Source organism: Notolepis coatsorum (genome assembly GCF_963971535.1).
Source record: "Notolepis coatsorum genome assembly, chromosome: 6".
NCBI classification, from domain to species: domain Eukaryota; kingdom Metazoa; phylum Chordata; class Actinopteri; order Aulopiformes; family Paralepididae; genus Notolepis; species Notolepis coatsorum.
In genome coordinates, this window is record NC_140170.1 from 162,194,597 (window position 1) to 162,211,175 (window position 16,579).

At 45.2% G+C, this 16,579-nt stretch overlaps 1 protein-coding gene across 2 annotated transcripts in view; it reads left to right on the top strand.

Annotated features, from left to right (window-relative positions):
* Positions 1-410: 410 nt before the first annotated feature.
* LOC311231171 (inositol hexakisphosphate kinase 2-like) overlaps positions 411-16,579 on the top strand; it is a 107,913-nt gene continuing 91,744 nt past the window's right edge. For both annotated transcript variants that reach the window (XM_084317686.1, XM_084317685.1), the window contains exons 1-2: positions 411-434; positions 7,622-7,746. The gene's annotated coding sequence lies outside the window, so the exon portion shown is untranslated. The remainder of the gene's footprint in view (positions 435-7,621; positions 7,747-16,579) is intronic.

Below are 16,579 nucleotides of genomic sequence, written 5' to 3' on the forward strand. Positions count from 1 at the left end.
TATGGCTTTGGGGAAACATGCACTTAGAATCACCAGAAAGGCTTTCGAAATAGTTAAATGCCATGTTGGCCTCAATATTTTCAAAACAAATGATATGAAAAAGTTATGAAATGAACAAGAATGTGATAAAATATGTAATAAAAACGGAGCTCAACTCATACATTTGATGGTAGAAATGTTTGTTTCCCCAATACCAAGATGGCGGCGGTCTCGCGACGTCAGCGTGTCTTCGAGAATGCTCATTTCATAGCAACATATCTCACGAGATAAAGCTGGGAACGAGGTTAGCCAATGGTTTGCATCAGAGCCATGTATTGGCTCTGGTTTGCATCTGCATCATCATGGTGGTTGCTATGGCATCACTTTGTAGCCAATCAAGAGAGCTCTACAGATAGCGGAAATGTACAGTTGACGTCCAGTTCTTCGGAGAAGAGGTAACAATTAACAGTAATGTTCCTCCTACGTATTGCGTTGTAATACAAATTAGGGGAAAAAAACCTACGTTAGCTTGGTAACTTTTAGCTATGAAACGGCTTACTATTCATAGATATAACGTTCATATATTAGATATTGTATTATGCTACTTATTGTGTTAGCCAGCTAGCTAACGTTATGTTCATTTATTTAGAAAATCGTATTGACGTTATAGAAACATGAGTTAACCTACAGTAACGGTAGTAAACAATAAGTTTAAGCGGTACGTTAACGTTAGCTATATTGAGAAGAAAAATAGCTGCAATACATAAACTAAAACAAAGCGAGCTTTACTACACGTTAATTACGTTTTTGTTAACTCTCGCGATCACTTCTGTGAGAGCTACACATGCATAACATTGAGCTAGCCAGTATGTCTGACTACTCATAATGTATATTCAGATTCAAATTCTTTATTGCTTATATTTATTGTAACGTATAATATAACTAATAGGGCATACAGACCCTCACATTGTTTACACTGTTGATTTCTCTCATATTATTATATTCAGATCTCCCCTGCCACATGCTGCTATGACCCCCGAATTTCCCCAAGGGGATCAATAAAGCAATATCTTATCTCATGTCATAAATGTGGGCATGCCATGGGCACATAATAAGAGTGAGAGAGAGTGTTTCTCCTTTAGTATGAGGAGGTAACAAGTTCAAATGGTTACTATTCAGGATGGCCTTATTGGCCTTCCAGCACAGTTACATTTATAATGCTGCCTCTAATGACCTGCCTCCTCTGTGGCCCTGTCGTTTTTTATACTGTTAGACAACTGTCTATATTCCCAAATATAGGTTCATTATATTAATTATATTCACTCTGTGTTCTCTTGTGTCACTGTGGCTTTGGGCTATCAGTTATTCCACATGTCTTTCACTGATATTCACTGTCTACCCATATATGTTGATAGCATGTATTTACATTTATATCTTTATATTACCGCATATATATATATATATATATATATATATATATATATATATATATATATATAGCCTACCCATATTTGTCTGAATATACCTGCACATAACTCTTCTATATACTTGCTTGTACACCTGCACATAACCCTTAGCTCTGTATGATAGCATGTACTATAATGCTGTATATACCATATATATATATTTATTCCTACCGCATATATACCTATCCTCAGCTGTCTGTACATACCTGCACAATGCACATAGTCCTTTATTATATCTATATCTGTACATATCCTACTCTTACTAGTTATTTATGCTGCTGGCCAGTAGTAGTCATACTGTCTCTATTTATATACTACAACTATGTACACATACATCTGATTAACACTACACTCAGTAGTACTAATTTGTATATTTTCTCATTTCTACCCAGTTTAACGAAAGGTTATGTAGATAACCTAGTTATATTAGTATTGGCTGAGCGTCCCGCTCTGAGCCTTACGAGATACTCTGTGATACATATTGTATCTCCCACGAATAAAAAACACATGCACCCCACCTGTATGGGGCCCCGCCCCTAATGGTGGCCACCACCCATATAACCATGACTCTGGTCATGAAACACCCTTCCTCGCCAAAAACCCGTCCCAGGAAAAGATCCCTCAAGAGGGAACTCAGGGCGCGCAGAGCGGGACGCTCAGCCAATACTAATATAACTAGGTTATCTACATAACCTTTCGTTATATTTCGTATTTGCATCGCGTCCCGCTCTGAGCCTTACGAGATAATGGGGAAGAGCGGGCGCGAGACCCGACAGATGTACCCCCTGAGGACCCGTAAGCCCACATCAAGGGGTGCGGGGAGCCCTGTCACCCCATCCTTCCTAATGAAGGGGGGGCGCAGTCAACTCCACCTGAATGCGAACAAGAGAGAGCTAGAACCCCTTGAACACACCGTACAGGCGGAACCACGTGTGACCCAACACACTGTGGCCCATACCCACACACTCCTGCTACCCGACCAAAGGACGGGAAGCAGGAAAGGCCACAGACCCCAGAACCGCCTGGGAGACAGAACCCCCGGTCATGTCCATGAGGTAAAACCTTACAAAGGAGCCCGGGGAGGACCATGAAGCTGCAGCACAGATGGCCTCCACCGAGGCCCCACCCAGGAGAGCGGCAGAGGCAGCCACCCCACGAGTGGAGTGCGCCCTGACGGCCCCAGGGGGATCCTGCCCAGCCAGCGTGTAGCAGAGGGCAACACCCTCGCACAACCAATGGGACAGACGCTGCTCCGACAGTGCCTTACCAGCACGAGCCCCACCGTAACAGACAAAAAGCTGGTCGGTAACCCTGAAATCCTGAGTACGGCTGAGGTAAATCCCCAAGCACGGACTGGACATGACAGGTGAAGGCCCGCATCTAACTCACTAGTGTGAGGAGGAGGACGAAACGCCTGAACCACAATATCCCGGGAGCGGAAGGAACTCCGGATATTCTCAGGCACGAAAGCAGGATCAGGTCGCAGAGTGACACCGCAATCGGTCCGAAAAGACAGGCACTCTGGACGTACCGAGAGAGCACAGAGCTCACCTACGCGTTTAGCGGAAGTGACAGCCAGAAGGAACGCGGTCCTGAAGGACAGCTGTCCCAACGGCGCCCGCTCGAGCGGCTCAAACGGGGCCAAGGACAACCGACCGAGGACCAATTGAAGATCCCAAGTCGGAGCCAAGGAGCGTTGCACCGGCTTAACGCGTCGAGCGCCAAGTAGGAAACGCTTCACAAGAGGGTGGCTGAACAAGACATCCCCTCAAACCCCTCATGATAGGAGGATATAGCTGCTGCATATACCCTCACCGTCGAAGCCGACAGTCTATCAAGGAGAGACTGGAGGTAACTAAGGACAGCATCCAGGGGGCAGGAGACTGAGTCCCGGCCCCCCACCTTACACCACACTTGGAACATACGTCATCTGCCCGCGTAAGCGCGACAGTGGAGGGAGCATGCGCATTCCAGATGGTAACACCATCAGGATCAAGAACCTGCGCCCCTCAACGTACCCGTCCCAACAACTGACCTAACAGATGTATGGGGAAGAATCCCTGGCGGCACGGCATCGGTCCCAGACCCGCCTGGCCATGTCCAGACGCAATCCTCACCCGTCAGGATGAGGGCCGCCCCGCGACAGTACACCTGCACCCACATTCTCCCTGCCGGGGATGTGGGGAGCCCTCAGGCCGCGCAGATGGAGGACGCCCATAGCCAGCCGCCCGCCGCCTGGTGCAGACAGGGGGAGCGTACTCCTCCCTGTCTGTCGATACACGACACTGACGTCGTAACGTCTGTCCTGATCAACACCATTTGTGGACCAGAAGGACCGCTTTCAACACCAACACATTGAACGTAGCGCAGACCGGGCAGCATGGTTTGCCAGCTGCCCCCTACTGCGTTGGCCCGACGCATCACCAGCGAGGGAGGCGTCGGTGAAAACGCGACGTGAGACAGCGCCGTAACCGTCCTAGGCCGGAACCTCCCGAGCGTGTTGACAACACGCTCTGAAATGGATGCCCATAGCCCTCCAACCGTTGACTGGGAAGAGGAATACTCTACATCCAGTCTACAGCAACCCCAGGCTGGTAGAGACCTGCCTGGTATGAGACCTGACGATCCACCTTGACCGCGAAGGACCAGAACGTCATCAGGGCAGAACACTCCGTAACCCCGGACGACGCAAAGGCCCCAGTGCGGCCTCCACGCACTTGGTGAAGATGCGGGGAGCCAGAGAAAACCGAACGGCAGCCTCTGGTACTCATACGCTAACCCTGCAAAGGAAGCGTAGGTAAGCCCTAGGATGGAAGATCGGGGATGCGCATACGCATCCTACAGGTCTATGGAGGAGAACCAGACCCCCACCTGACAGTGTTCAACAGGTAGGAGACGATCCAAAAAATGCTGAACCTTCCCATGGGACAGGTCCAGCCTGGGTCTTACACCCCTCCCTCCCGACTTCTCGGGCTGAGAACACCGGGAGGAGAACGCCACGACGATGGCTTGCTTCGTCCACAGAGATTGGATCTCGTCGACCAGAGCTGTCCCTGCTGGAGACCCCGACAACAGGGTCTGTACCAAACCTGAAAACGGGTGGGGTTGTGTAAACACAAGTCCCCGCCTCACCGTTCTCTCCATCTACCTCGACATATGGTACTGCCGTAGTCATATGTGACGACACTCCCAACGCACCCGCCGTCACGTGGCGCAGGTCCGCCAGGAACTGTAGATAGTTGGCCCGGTCCCCCCGCTGTGCGTAGACAACCCCGGAACCGTGCGAGGAGCGCGTTCCGTGTCGGAACACCTGACCCTGACACACCCACGAGGCAATCGCACCCAAGGGGGAACCCCGACAGAAATGGCCGATCTGATACGGGGGGCTTCCGATGAAAAAAAAAAAAAAAAAAACCCACTGAACACCCCTCCAGAACATGCTGAAGGAGTTGTTCTGCAGCCGGACATGCAAGGTGTAAGGCCCCCATGGGTTCCTACACACCGTAGCCCTGCAGTGATATTACTACCACCCCAAACCATGTGAGCTGCGACCACTTGCCAATATTTCAGGAGTGGGAGGCACCAACATGATACCTGGCCTGGCGAAGGCGAGGCCGGGGAAGCCCGCACTGTGTGCCTCAAAAGGTTTCGAGCCCCCCTGCTGACAACACTTAAGTTGACAGACGTAACACCAGGCTCAACCAACACAGTTCAAGGTGTGGGAGCCGCTTGACAGCACAACATTCTCACGGACAGACCCAGGCTCAGCCATCAACTGGGTGTCAGCCCCTGTCCCCATGAGAAGCGAAAAGTGGGGCCGCCCGCGCATCAACGAAGGCACGCGGCCCGCAGCCAAAGGAAACAATCAGAGCCCACTTCTCCCGCTGGTGTTGGGGAAGGGAGTGATCGGAGAGCGGGCTGCTTGCGGCAGGACGGTGACGGCTTGTTTGTTCAAGCCGAACCCATCCTACATGGCCGATCCCTCGGCCGCCAAGGCTGTCGGCCTTGTGGACACCTGTCGAATCAACGCCCAGGATACCCCTGGCGGGGGAAAAACATGGCCGCCTGTCGAGGGCCCCGTCATCGCCGCTGACGAGGCCGTGCTCTCTCTTCTTCTGGCTGCGCGGTGTGAGGCGGTGTAGGGCCTAGGACAATAAAGCCCGCGCTCCAGCAGAAGACCAAAATCCCCTGCGGAGAGGGGAACCCTGAGCGGTTATAGCTTGCGGCTGGGTCAAAGCTAATAACGTCAACAACCTCGCGCGATGTGTCGACGTCGGCTGGCCCTCAAGGCCCCTCCACCAGACACCATTTCTTTAATAGAAAAAACACCAATTCGAACACAGTTCTAATCGTTGCCAATTCCATACCGTGGCGGTACAAGCCTTAACAGCCCACCAGCCACTCGCCAGGCCGACCCACCCATGGTGTCGGCCGGGCGGGGCATTGTTTCAATATATCAAAAACAAAGGACTGACGTTAACATGGAGCACCAGTGGTGATTGCAAACAGCACCCTCCACTGTGGTGTGCACCATGAAAGGGTTAAATGAATAAAAGAGCTAAACCACAAAAACTGTAGAATGAGCAAACCCATACACACAAAGTTTAAGGGGAGACGGACCAGACCCGTCTTCATTCAAAATATTCACAACAGAACACCAGCCCTAGTTTAGCCCATTTACCAAAAAAGGTAAACAAAGCCCCCCCCCCGCACTACTCCCCCAGTATACCGATTGACCGTCAGTATGAATGGTTTGAGAGGAGAGAAAGCTGTAGCAAGACAGACCTTCTCATAGCAGAGTGACAAAACGAAACAATAGCCCCCTACACAGGGCCGCCCCAGGAGATGGGGGGCCTCGCGTCTAAAAACGCACAGGGCCTCACATTTCTCCCAGGCGGCCCTGCCCTTATACTACTGCAGCCCAACGCCAGGCAATGTGGGACCCAAGACAACAATTGCCTGTGCACAGACACGCAACATGTTTATCATGTCGGCTGGACCCATAGCCCCACTACCCGACGCCAACCCAGATGGGAACACCGTTCAACAAACCCCGCCGGAACACAAGGTAAAATACCTGGCTAGGAACCTAGCCACGACCTACCCCGTTGTCAACCCATTTACCCGAAAAAGGTAAATAGAACTCAAAAACCCCACAACAGCTACCGACTGACCTTCATTGATGAACCGGGCAAGAGGCGGGAGAGTGACAACATCTCACGGCGGAGACATTAAAACAGCATAGCAATTAGCAGTAGTAATAGCATGCGGCAGTAGCGATAGCATGTAGCATAGCTTCAGATGTTTTAGCAGCACGCCCAAGACAGCTTGGAAACCGTTCCCTGCAGAGAACGTTCACCAAACCATCCTGCCCCCGGCGCCAACACACAACATGGTTGTGTTAACAAAACAAACCAGCATTACTAACACTAATACCCATGCCTGAAGACACAGGGCCTACCTGAGTACAAGCTGGCCCGACAGCCAGCCTTGTACAGCTGAACCTCGATGTGCAGTCATCAAACGAGGAACATCAACACAGGCCCGTCGTGTCGCCGAAAACACGCATCGAAGATGCCAGGGGCCAGCAACCTCCGGTAAGCTTCCAACATTATTAATCTTCCTTAATCTTTTCATTCCGCTAGACTCGTATGGTGCACGCATCCAATACGCTGGGACGAAAACAGAGGAAGGGTGTTTCATGACCAGAGTCATGGTTATATGGGTGGTGGCCACCATTAGGGGCGGGGCCCCATACAGGTGGGGTGCATGTGTTTTTTATTCGTGGGAGATACAATATGTATCACAGAGTATCTCGTAAGGCTCAGAGCGGGACGCGATGCAAATACGAAATATAACCACCTGTACATTGTATATTGCTGTTGCACTTTACTGCTACATTTGCACTGTGGTGGTTGGATGTCAAACTTATTTTCATTGTACTGTACTTGTGCTGTATAATGACAATACATTTTAATCTAATCTAATATTAGAAATCAATTTCCTCAGTGTACATTACGTGCTATTTGCCAGTCTTATTGCAATAGAAAAAAAGAGTTAAATAGAGTATTTTGGGTTTGGAATGCTTCATTATCATAACTGATAATGTCACAACCAGCAGGCATTCTCTATTCCCATGAACTGACGGGTACTTCCTGAAAAACACTATGTTCCAGAGTGCTTGCCTTGCGTAACTGGAGTCGTCTCAGTCGTGTGAGGTTTCCCTGGAGAAACGAGATCCTTTTTCCTGACCACTGGAGGTGATGTCTGGCCCATCTGACCTACCTGTGCCCCTGTAAAGGTATCTGTCTCGGCTGTTACAGTGTTCCCATGCTGTGCTGGTGTTCCGTGTCAATGGAAACTGAGGCTGACTGGCCGTTGACATGCTTAGCTCAAGGTGGAGATTAATGCTACAGATTCACCACGTAGGCTAATTGCATGTGTTTTCTCACAGCCCATCATCCAGTACACAGACAGACACACACACACACACACACACACACACACACACACACACACACACACACACACACACACACACACACACACACACACACACACACACACACACACCAATGTGTGCCGTGCATCTGTGTAGTTTTTCACAGATCTGAGATCAGCCCATGTTTGAAACACTCACCAGTCATATTAGTAACAACTCACTTTCCTCCTTCATCTGGGCTAATTCGAAGTTAAGATAAAATAAGATAAGATAAGATATTCCTTTATTGATCCCCTTGGGGAAATTGAGGGCATTTATTTTGTATGAAGATTCAACTAAGCCAATTCTTTTTTTTAGATTTATCTTTTTTTATTGGAAGAATTAGTACATATTTATACATTTCAGTTATCAAAATTATACAACTTCCATTTCCTTCCCCATTCCTATCCCCTAATCCCACCCATCCCACCCAGTGAGGGCGACGACAAACATACATGAAAAAAAAAGAAAAGAAAAAAAGAGATCAAAATAAAAAATAGACATTTAAATAATTAAACAAAAGTACAGATGTGGCAGACAAAGCTATGCAAAAGAAAAATGAAGTAAAATTAAAATAAAACAAAGATAAAACAAAGATATTTTTATATATACATACCGTAATAATAATATATAATATAAGTGTTACTCTCCATTTTAGTAGCGTAATTTCCCGATGGTAAAACAAATAAAATGGAAAGTAAATTTAACACCCTTAGCAGACCACCACAATGCCATCTCCCTAGCCATGCGTGGGCTAGCAGTGTCATGAAGGTAGATAGGGGGTGGAGGGGGGTCATGGGGTCCCAAGATTGGATGGAGTCATATGGGTTTTGAAATGAGATAGGAAGGGCTACCATGTTTTGTGGAAGATATCCGTGTGGCCTTGTGTAGTAAATCTGATTTTCTCTATATGTATAAGAGACATGACATCCCTCATCCAGTGTAAGTGTGAAGGGGGAGTGGCTGCCTTCCAGTTGAATAGGATGAGGCGTCTGGCAATGAGTGAGGCAAAGGCCATGGCATTGGATTGCCCAATAGATATTGCAGCGTTTTCCGGTGTCAAGCCAAATAGTGCAATAAGAGGGCATGGGTCAATGTTCATAAAAAATATGTCTGAATAAGATTTAAAAATGGAAGTCCAGAAAGGGGCCAGTACTGGACAATGCCAGAACATATGAATAAGTGAGCCAGGGGCTTGGTGACACCGGTCGCATGTGGGATCCATGCCAGGATTTATCTTCGCCAGTCTAGTCTTTGACCAATATAGACGGTGGAGGAGCTTGAACTGTATCAGTGAATGGCGGGCACATATTGAAGAAGAGTGTATTCGGGCAAGAGCGTTTTCCCATTCTTTGTCTGTAAATTGATGATTTAGATCGGACTCCCAGTTTTGTCTTATAGCCAATACTGAGGAGGGTAGGGATAGGGATATGATGTTATATAGTTTAGATATTGAGCCTTTGATTACAACCTTCATCTCCAAGATGCGATCGATCAAAGTTTTTGGGGGTGTATGGGGGAACTGGTCAAATTTGCTCTTAACAAAATCACGTATCTGTAGATATCTGAAAAAATTAGTTTTTGGTAAGTTAAACTTTAGGGACAGTTGTGTGAAAGACATAAAAGAACTGTCTTGGTACAAATCATAAATGTTCAGAATGCCCTTCTTAAACCAGTTGCTGAAGGTTTCATCCACCATAGAGGGAGGGAAAAGGACGTTTTTGTGGACAGGTGACAACTGTGACATGGCGTGGAGACCAAAGTGTTTTCTAATCTGTCGAATCGCTTGTAGCCATAATGTTAGCTTTGACAAGGAATTGTGTTCGCTGTATATTGCAAGAGAGCAAAAATATATTTCACAACTCAAATCCTTTCGCAAGTTGTTTTCTTTCTTTTGATTATAGCTATTAGCTACCTGTAATATAGGCTACAATAAACACTGTGATGTTTATTGTGACATTGCTGAATAGTGTTAAAGAGGCATTTTTTAAACCTGAATCCTAACAATTTGTTGCGAGAAGGACATCCGATAATCAGATGCAAAACTTGTCAGATGCGTCACTTGGCTGCATTGCCCTCCCGTGATACTCAGCCGGATGAGAGCAGAACTCTAGTGAACTGCAGATACTATTTCCCTAATTGTTTCTTCAGCATTCCTTGAGCTTGTTCTACTGGTACTACAGCGGAAGAGCGTTGAGGAAACTGTCTGTAGTTCACTAGAGGTATTCTCCTCAAGCTGGTTCTACTGGTACTACAGCTGAAGAGAGTTGAGGAAACTGTGTCTGTAGTTCACTAGAGGTCTTCTCCTCAAGCTGGTTCTACTGGTACCAGGGTTAGAAAAAAAATAAAAAATCAAGGGCTTTTTTTGCCCCCCCCTAATTGATTTTCGGGGGCTTTTTTTATTTATTTCGGGGGCACAACATTTTTATAATGAAAATTAACATAAAGATTATAAAACATTGTTGACACTTTTTTTTTACAGTCTTCGTCCCTATGTTTGATAACGTAATGTTAATGTCTCCATATATAGGGCTCTATACGCTAACCTTTTTCCCAAGGAGCACATGTGCTCCTAAATAAAATGTTAATAAATAAAATCTAAATACAAATTTAGGAGCACACAAAGAAATTTAGGAGCACAGTGACAATTGTTCAAGTAACACACACACACACACACACACACACACACACACACACACACACGATGTGTGACATGGCTTGGTTTCATGTTTTGAGGTACCTTCAATTATCTGTAAATAATACATACATACTCTATCTAAATAGATTAAATATGATTGTCCCTGAGGGCAAGTTGTGTTGTTGTCTTGATATATCTACAAATAGCAGACGAATAGCCGGTTGCCTCTGGATCAATGAATGTCTAATATTGAATAATATTATTAGCTATTTAATTTTTAACATCCCTAATTCCAACAGTCAAGAGGCTTGTTTCAAATTGATACATGAAAAACCCCACACGCAACAACATCCACCTCAAACACAACAAAAGAACAGAGCATCTCATGAACTTAAGTCATGGACTCTATGGACTGTCAGCTGAACTCGCACCAATGCATAGGGAAATAGTCAGACATCCCAGAATTATTTCATAATACAAGTTTTGAATGGACGTTTGGATTCAAATCATCTCGAAGACAGCACTGGAACGTTTGTGAGTATAGGCTCTGGCCAGATCTATCAATGAAATACGTTGCGCGCTCAGCGCTGTGGAATGAAGGAAATGCGCATCGGGATCGGATTTGGATGTTATTCTTTGAAGTTGTGTTACAAATGGAACAGGCTTTCCCAGCCGAACACAAGTTACTTAACGTTACACAGGTCGCGCTATGCAGATGCTTAGCTTGCTAACGTTAAGATAGCAGTGTACTTAATGTTACACTATGCATGCTTGATGAAAGCAGAGCTCTCTGTCTGTCTGCGTTCGCACGGTGCACCTCTCAAGTACCCTGTAACACGCAGCGGGCCCCGCCTCCCTCCCTCCTTGCATTCCACCCAAAAACTGAATTTCAGTCCAGTTTCTGAACTATTAACAGCGGAGCTGTTTTGTAATCTTCACTCGTCTCGCACACTGCCAGTAAATGATTTTTCCGGTTCGCACACACACATATTATTAGGGGCAAATACGAGGGAAATGCTCGCACTGTAGAGCATATATATAATTATATATATAATTAGTAAACTGTCTGGGGCTTTTCTTGCCCCCCTTAACTGATTTTCGAGGGCATTTGGTCAATTTTCGAGGGCATTTTTGCCCCAAGCCCCCGTTAATTTCGAACCCTGACTGGTACTACAGCTGAAGAGAGTTGAGGAAACTGTCTGTAGTTCACTAGAGGTCTTCTCCTCAAGCTGGTTCTACTGGTACTACAGCTGAAGAGAGTTGAGGAAACTGTGTCTGTAGTTCACTAGTGGTCTTCTCCTCAAGCTGGTTCTACTGGCACTACAGCTGAAGAGAGTTGAAGAAACTGTCTGTAGTTCACTAGTGGTCTTCTCCTCAAGCTGGTTCTACTGGTACTACAGCTGAAGAGCGTTGAGGAAACTGTCTGTAGTTCACTAGAGGTCTTCTCCTCAAGCTGGTTCTACTGGTACTACAGCTGAAGAGAGTTGAGGAAACTGTCTGTAGTTCACTAGAGGTCTTCTCCTCAAGCTGGTTCTACTGGCACTACAGCTGAAGAGAGTTGAGGAAACTGTCAGTAGTTCACTAGTGGTCTTCTCCTCAAGCTGGTTCTACTGGCACTACAGCTGAAGAGGGTTGAGGAAATGTACCGCACACCTGTCTGCTTGCCCTGTCCTGTATTGTTTAGTTTCAGTCTGCAGCAATGAAACTAGTCTATCTCCCCAGAATGGGATGCATTAGTTTCCCCTACAACACTTGGTAGTTGTGGCGGGTGAGGATACTTCTAGTCCCGGAGCCGAGGCTCACTCTGGTCCCCAGTCACACTATCATTTCAGTATTTGTTCAGTTGTAGCTTTTCTTTGGACACATTTGATCACTTAATTAATAATGGATGGAGGGAGGGAGGGACGATGGATTTGAGTTGTTTTCACATTAGCAGAGGGGGCAGAAATGAGTAGAGGGGATAAACTCTCAGCTCCCACAACAAGGCCATGACGAACACTCTTCATGGTTATGGATGCACTTCATTATCTCAATGGCATTCTTTAGATCTGGTTGTTGTGAGACCAATTTGCTGTGAGACCGGTTTGCTGTGAGACCGGTTTGCTCTGAGACCGGTTTGCTGTGTGTACTTTTCATTTTCTCCTCCTCTCCATGTCTTGACGTTGCTCAGATGGGCATCGTGGGGCGACAGGAGGTAGAGCGGTCGTATGGTAGTCGGAAGGTTCCCACGGTTTGATTCCCGCTCCTCCCGGCAGCGTGTCGAAGTGTCCTTGAGCAAGACACTTAACCCCTAATTGCTCCCGATGAGCAGGTTGGCACCATGCATGGTTGCCTCCGCCCTCGGTGTGTGAATATGTGAGTGAATGGGTGAATGTGAGGAACAAAATTGTAAAGCGCTTTGGACACAAGCTCTATATAAAATGCACCGAATTGCCATTATGATTGCCGTCCAACTGCATAGAACTCTGATCACAAATGCAAGCCTGAACACTTGGGAATGCGGTCTGGCTCACTGGACTGCAAGGTGAGCAACATCAGATTTGGGACCTTCCAGACCTGGTTCCCTGTTGTGCTCAGACGATGCAATTCACGTTGAGTGCCAGTGACATGTTGTTAGCACCAGGCTTGCACTGTGTGTGTCTCTGTGCAATCGATGGACCAGGTTTGTCGTGTTGTTAGCACCAGGCTTGCACTGTGTGTGTCTCTGTGCAATCGATGGACCAGGTGGGAAAGTAATGAAACAAAGAGAGATAGAGACGGAAAGCTACTGCCCTTCATGTTCTGTTAACTTATTAAGATAATATAATCATAGCCTACATGGGGTTTCTGCTATGACTATATAATACACACCGTAGCCTTGACTCTCTCCTTTAATAACATGCTAAAATGGTTAAAAAGAATATATTTGTTTCATGTCTGTGATATTATTAGATAAACAGATAAACGGATATAGAAACTGAGACTATAGTATAGTGAAAGCTGTCCGTTACGTAACGTCGCTGGTACGATGTCAACATGACCATCAACAGATCGCTTCACTCGTCTATTTTAGATGAAAACCGCACACCGCCTCCTGCAGAGGAACTAGTTGAAACTCTAGCTGCAGGGCCGCTGCACGACGCAGGCCGTTTGGCGCCGGAGTGACAGGCAAGAGGTTCAGCGGCTCACAACACAGCCTAGGTGTCCCGGGCCATTAGGCACACGCAGCACTCCACATGACCACCTGCGTTCTCCCCAATGACAGCAATGTGGACAAGCCACGGTGGGATGCCTCGCTGAAACCCAATTCCATCACAAAATAGCTCAGATAGGGGGATATGGATTGCCCAGGCAGGCAGCAGCGGGGAATACCTCGTAAAATGTTGCATAACCAGCCTGCCGTAATATCCTTCCCCACCCTCGTCATCCACAGACTCTCCAAGGACCTTCTAGAATGTGTGGCAGGGGAGCACCAGGAAAGCTGTTGAAAGCCTTTCTATTACTCCCAGAGGGGTGGTGACAGGTCATGCTGGGCGGTGGACTAGTGAGGGAGGCGATGCACTGCTACTATGCTAAAGGAAGAACTGTAACAGGTGCAAATGTCATTGGATGAGATGGAAACAACTTTACATCTTTGCTGGAGACACCCGTCCTGGCTGGGATGGCTCATTGTGATCTTTGTAGGTAGCGGTGGGGGGTGGGGGGTGGAAATCGATACAGCATTAATATATTGCGATATTTTGCATGCCGATATTTTATCGATACACTGATGCCAAGAATCAACATTTATCAACCTTTTTGCTTGACAATCCCATTTTACTGCAATAAAAATGATTGGAATGAGGTGAACAGACTGAAAACGTTATCTTATTTAGATAAAAACAGATTTTGTATATATATTTCTTTTTTTTTTTTTTTTTTGATCCACTTTTTCTCCCATTTTTTCCATATTTTCTCCCATCCCAATTTCGTATCATCCAATTCAACCCTCCCCTGTCACGAACGCTGTTTCTTGCCTCCCACAAGCCGGCTGCAATGTGGACTAAGTCATACATAGCACAAGTCCCCTCCGGTACTTGAGGTAACAGCAGTCGCATCTTTTCACCTGCGCAGCTCGATCTCTCAGTGTCGAGGAGTAACGCGTGGGAGGCTCACGCTGCCCCCGACACTTCCTGATTCTACTGCGCAGGCGCACCAACCGACTTGTAGGAGTCGCTTGTTCACAACGTTCGATCCCCACCCTTCAGTTTTCCCTCCCCGTAATACGGCCAATGTGTATTACTGCGGACAACCAGCCAAACTGAAAAACAATGTGGAGAGCTGGATTCGAACACGCGAATCCTAGCGTCTCCACACTGGTGGCGAATTGTATATATATTTCTATTAATAGTAATAATATTAATAACTTCATTTTATATAGCGCCTTTCAAAAGACCCATGGTCGCTTTACATAGGGGGGAAAAATAACAAAAGTAACAAACATAGTGGACAGACACAACATACAAAGTGAGAAATTAGGGGTTTAAAGGCCAAGTTGTAGAGGTGGATTTTGAGCAGTATTGCAGATGATGACAGCGTTTTCCGTCTGGGACATCATTTGCAGTCATTTGCAACATGTCGTGATATTACAATACCGGGACTCTAGTATTGTGATATTATCTGCACTATTTCTGACAGAAAGGGAGACTTATCCCTTGTGTCTAATAATAATAATAATAATAATAATAATAATAATAATAATAATAATAATAATAATAATAATAATAATAATAATAATAATAATAATAATAATAGATATATAATAAAATGCATGCATCCACATTCAGTAATATGAAAAATAATTACATTTACAGCTTTTTCAGATGGGGAGATTTAAATGCTTTGAATTGATCTTTAATAACATTTTCAATGAAAAGCATGGATTATTATGATTTGAGAGTGCAAATATTGTATTGCTGATTATGCTTACAGTATCAGCATCAACATGCCTGCAGTTTTGTCACAATTCAAGCACTATTACAGAATATTGTGAATTTGGCAGTGAAGACACAAACTGGATTAATCTATTACAGAATATTATGAACTTGGCAGTGAAACAAACTGGATTAATCTATTACAGAATATTATGAATTTGGCAGTGAAGACACAAACTGGATTAATCTATTACAGAATATTATGAATTTGGCAGTGAAACAAACTGGATGAATCTATTACAGAATATTATGAATTTGGCAGTGAAACACAAACTGGATTAATCTATTACAGAATATTATGAATTTGGCAGTGAAGACACAAACTGGAATAATCTATTACAGAATATTGTGAATTTGGCAGTGAAGACACAAACTGGATTAATCTATTACAGAATATTATGAATTTGGCAGTGAAGACACAAACTGGATTAATCTATTACAGAATATTATGAACTTGGCAGTGAAACACAAACTGGATTCAGGATTCAAGATTTGAAGTCTCCCCTGCAGTCAAAACTATTTAGGTACACTAATAGAGGGTACACTTTAAAATTGTGCAGGCAGTGACTAGTGTACCCAGTGTACCCCTAGACTACACTACTGCTTGTGCCACAGATGCCCTAAGTCAGGGGTCAGCAACCTTTACTATCAAAAGAGCCATTTCCCCCCCTCCCACAAAATTAAATTCATCTGGAGCCGCAAAACCTATTTACCCTTAAAATGAAGATAACACAGTGTATAACATTTATATATATATATATATATATATATATATATATATATATATATATATATATATATATATATATATATATATATATATATATATATATATATATATATATATATATATATATATATAGTTATCCCCAAGCATACCCCACAGTTTGCATAAAACGCCTGACGATTGCATACCCAAAGTAATTGGCAATTTATTATACTTTATACTTATAGCACACAGTTTGTTGTATTTATGAACAAAAATAAATTGTTTGACATTTTATTGCTGTTTTGACCTGTTATAACAAAGGAAAACCTCAAACTCTTATGAAGAGGACGAAAA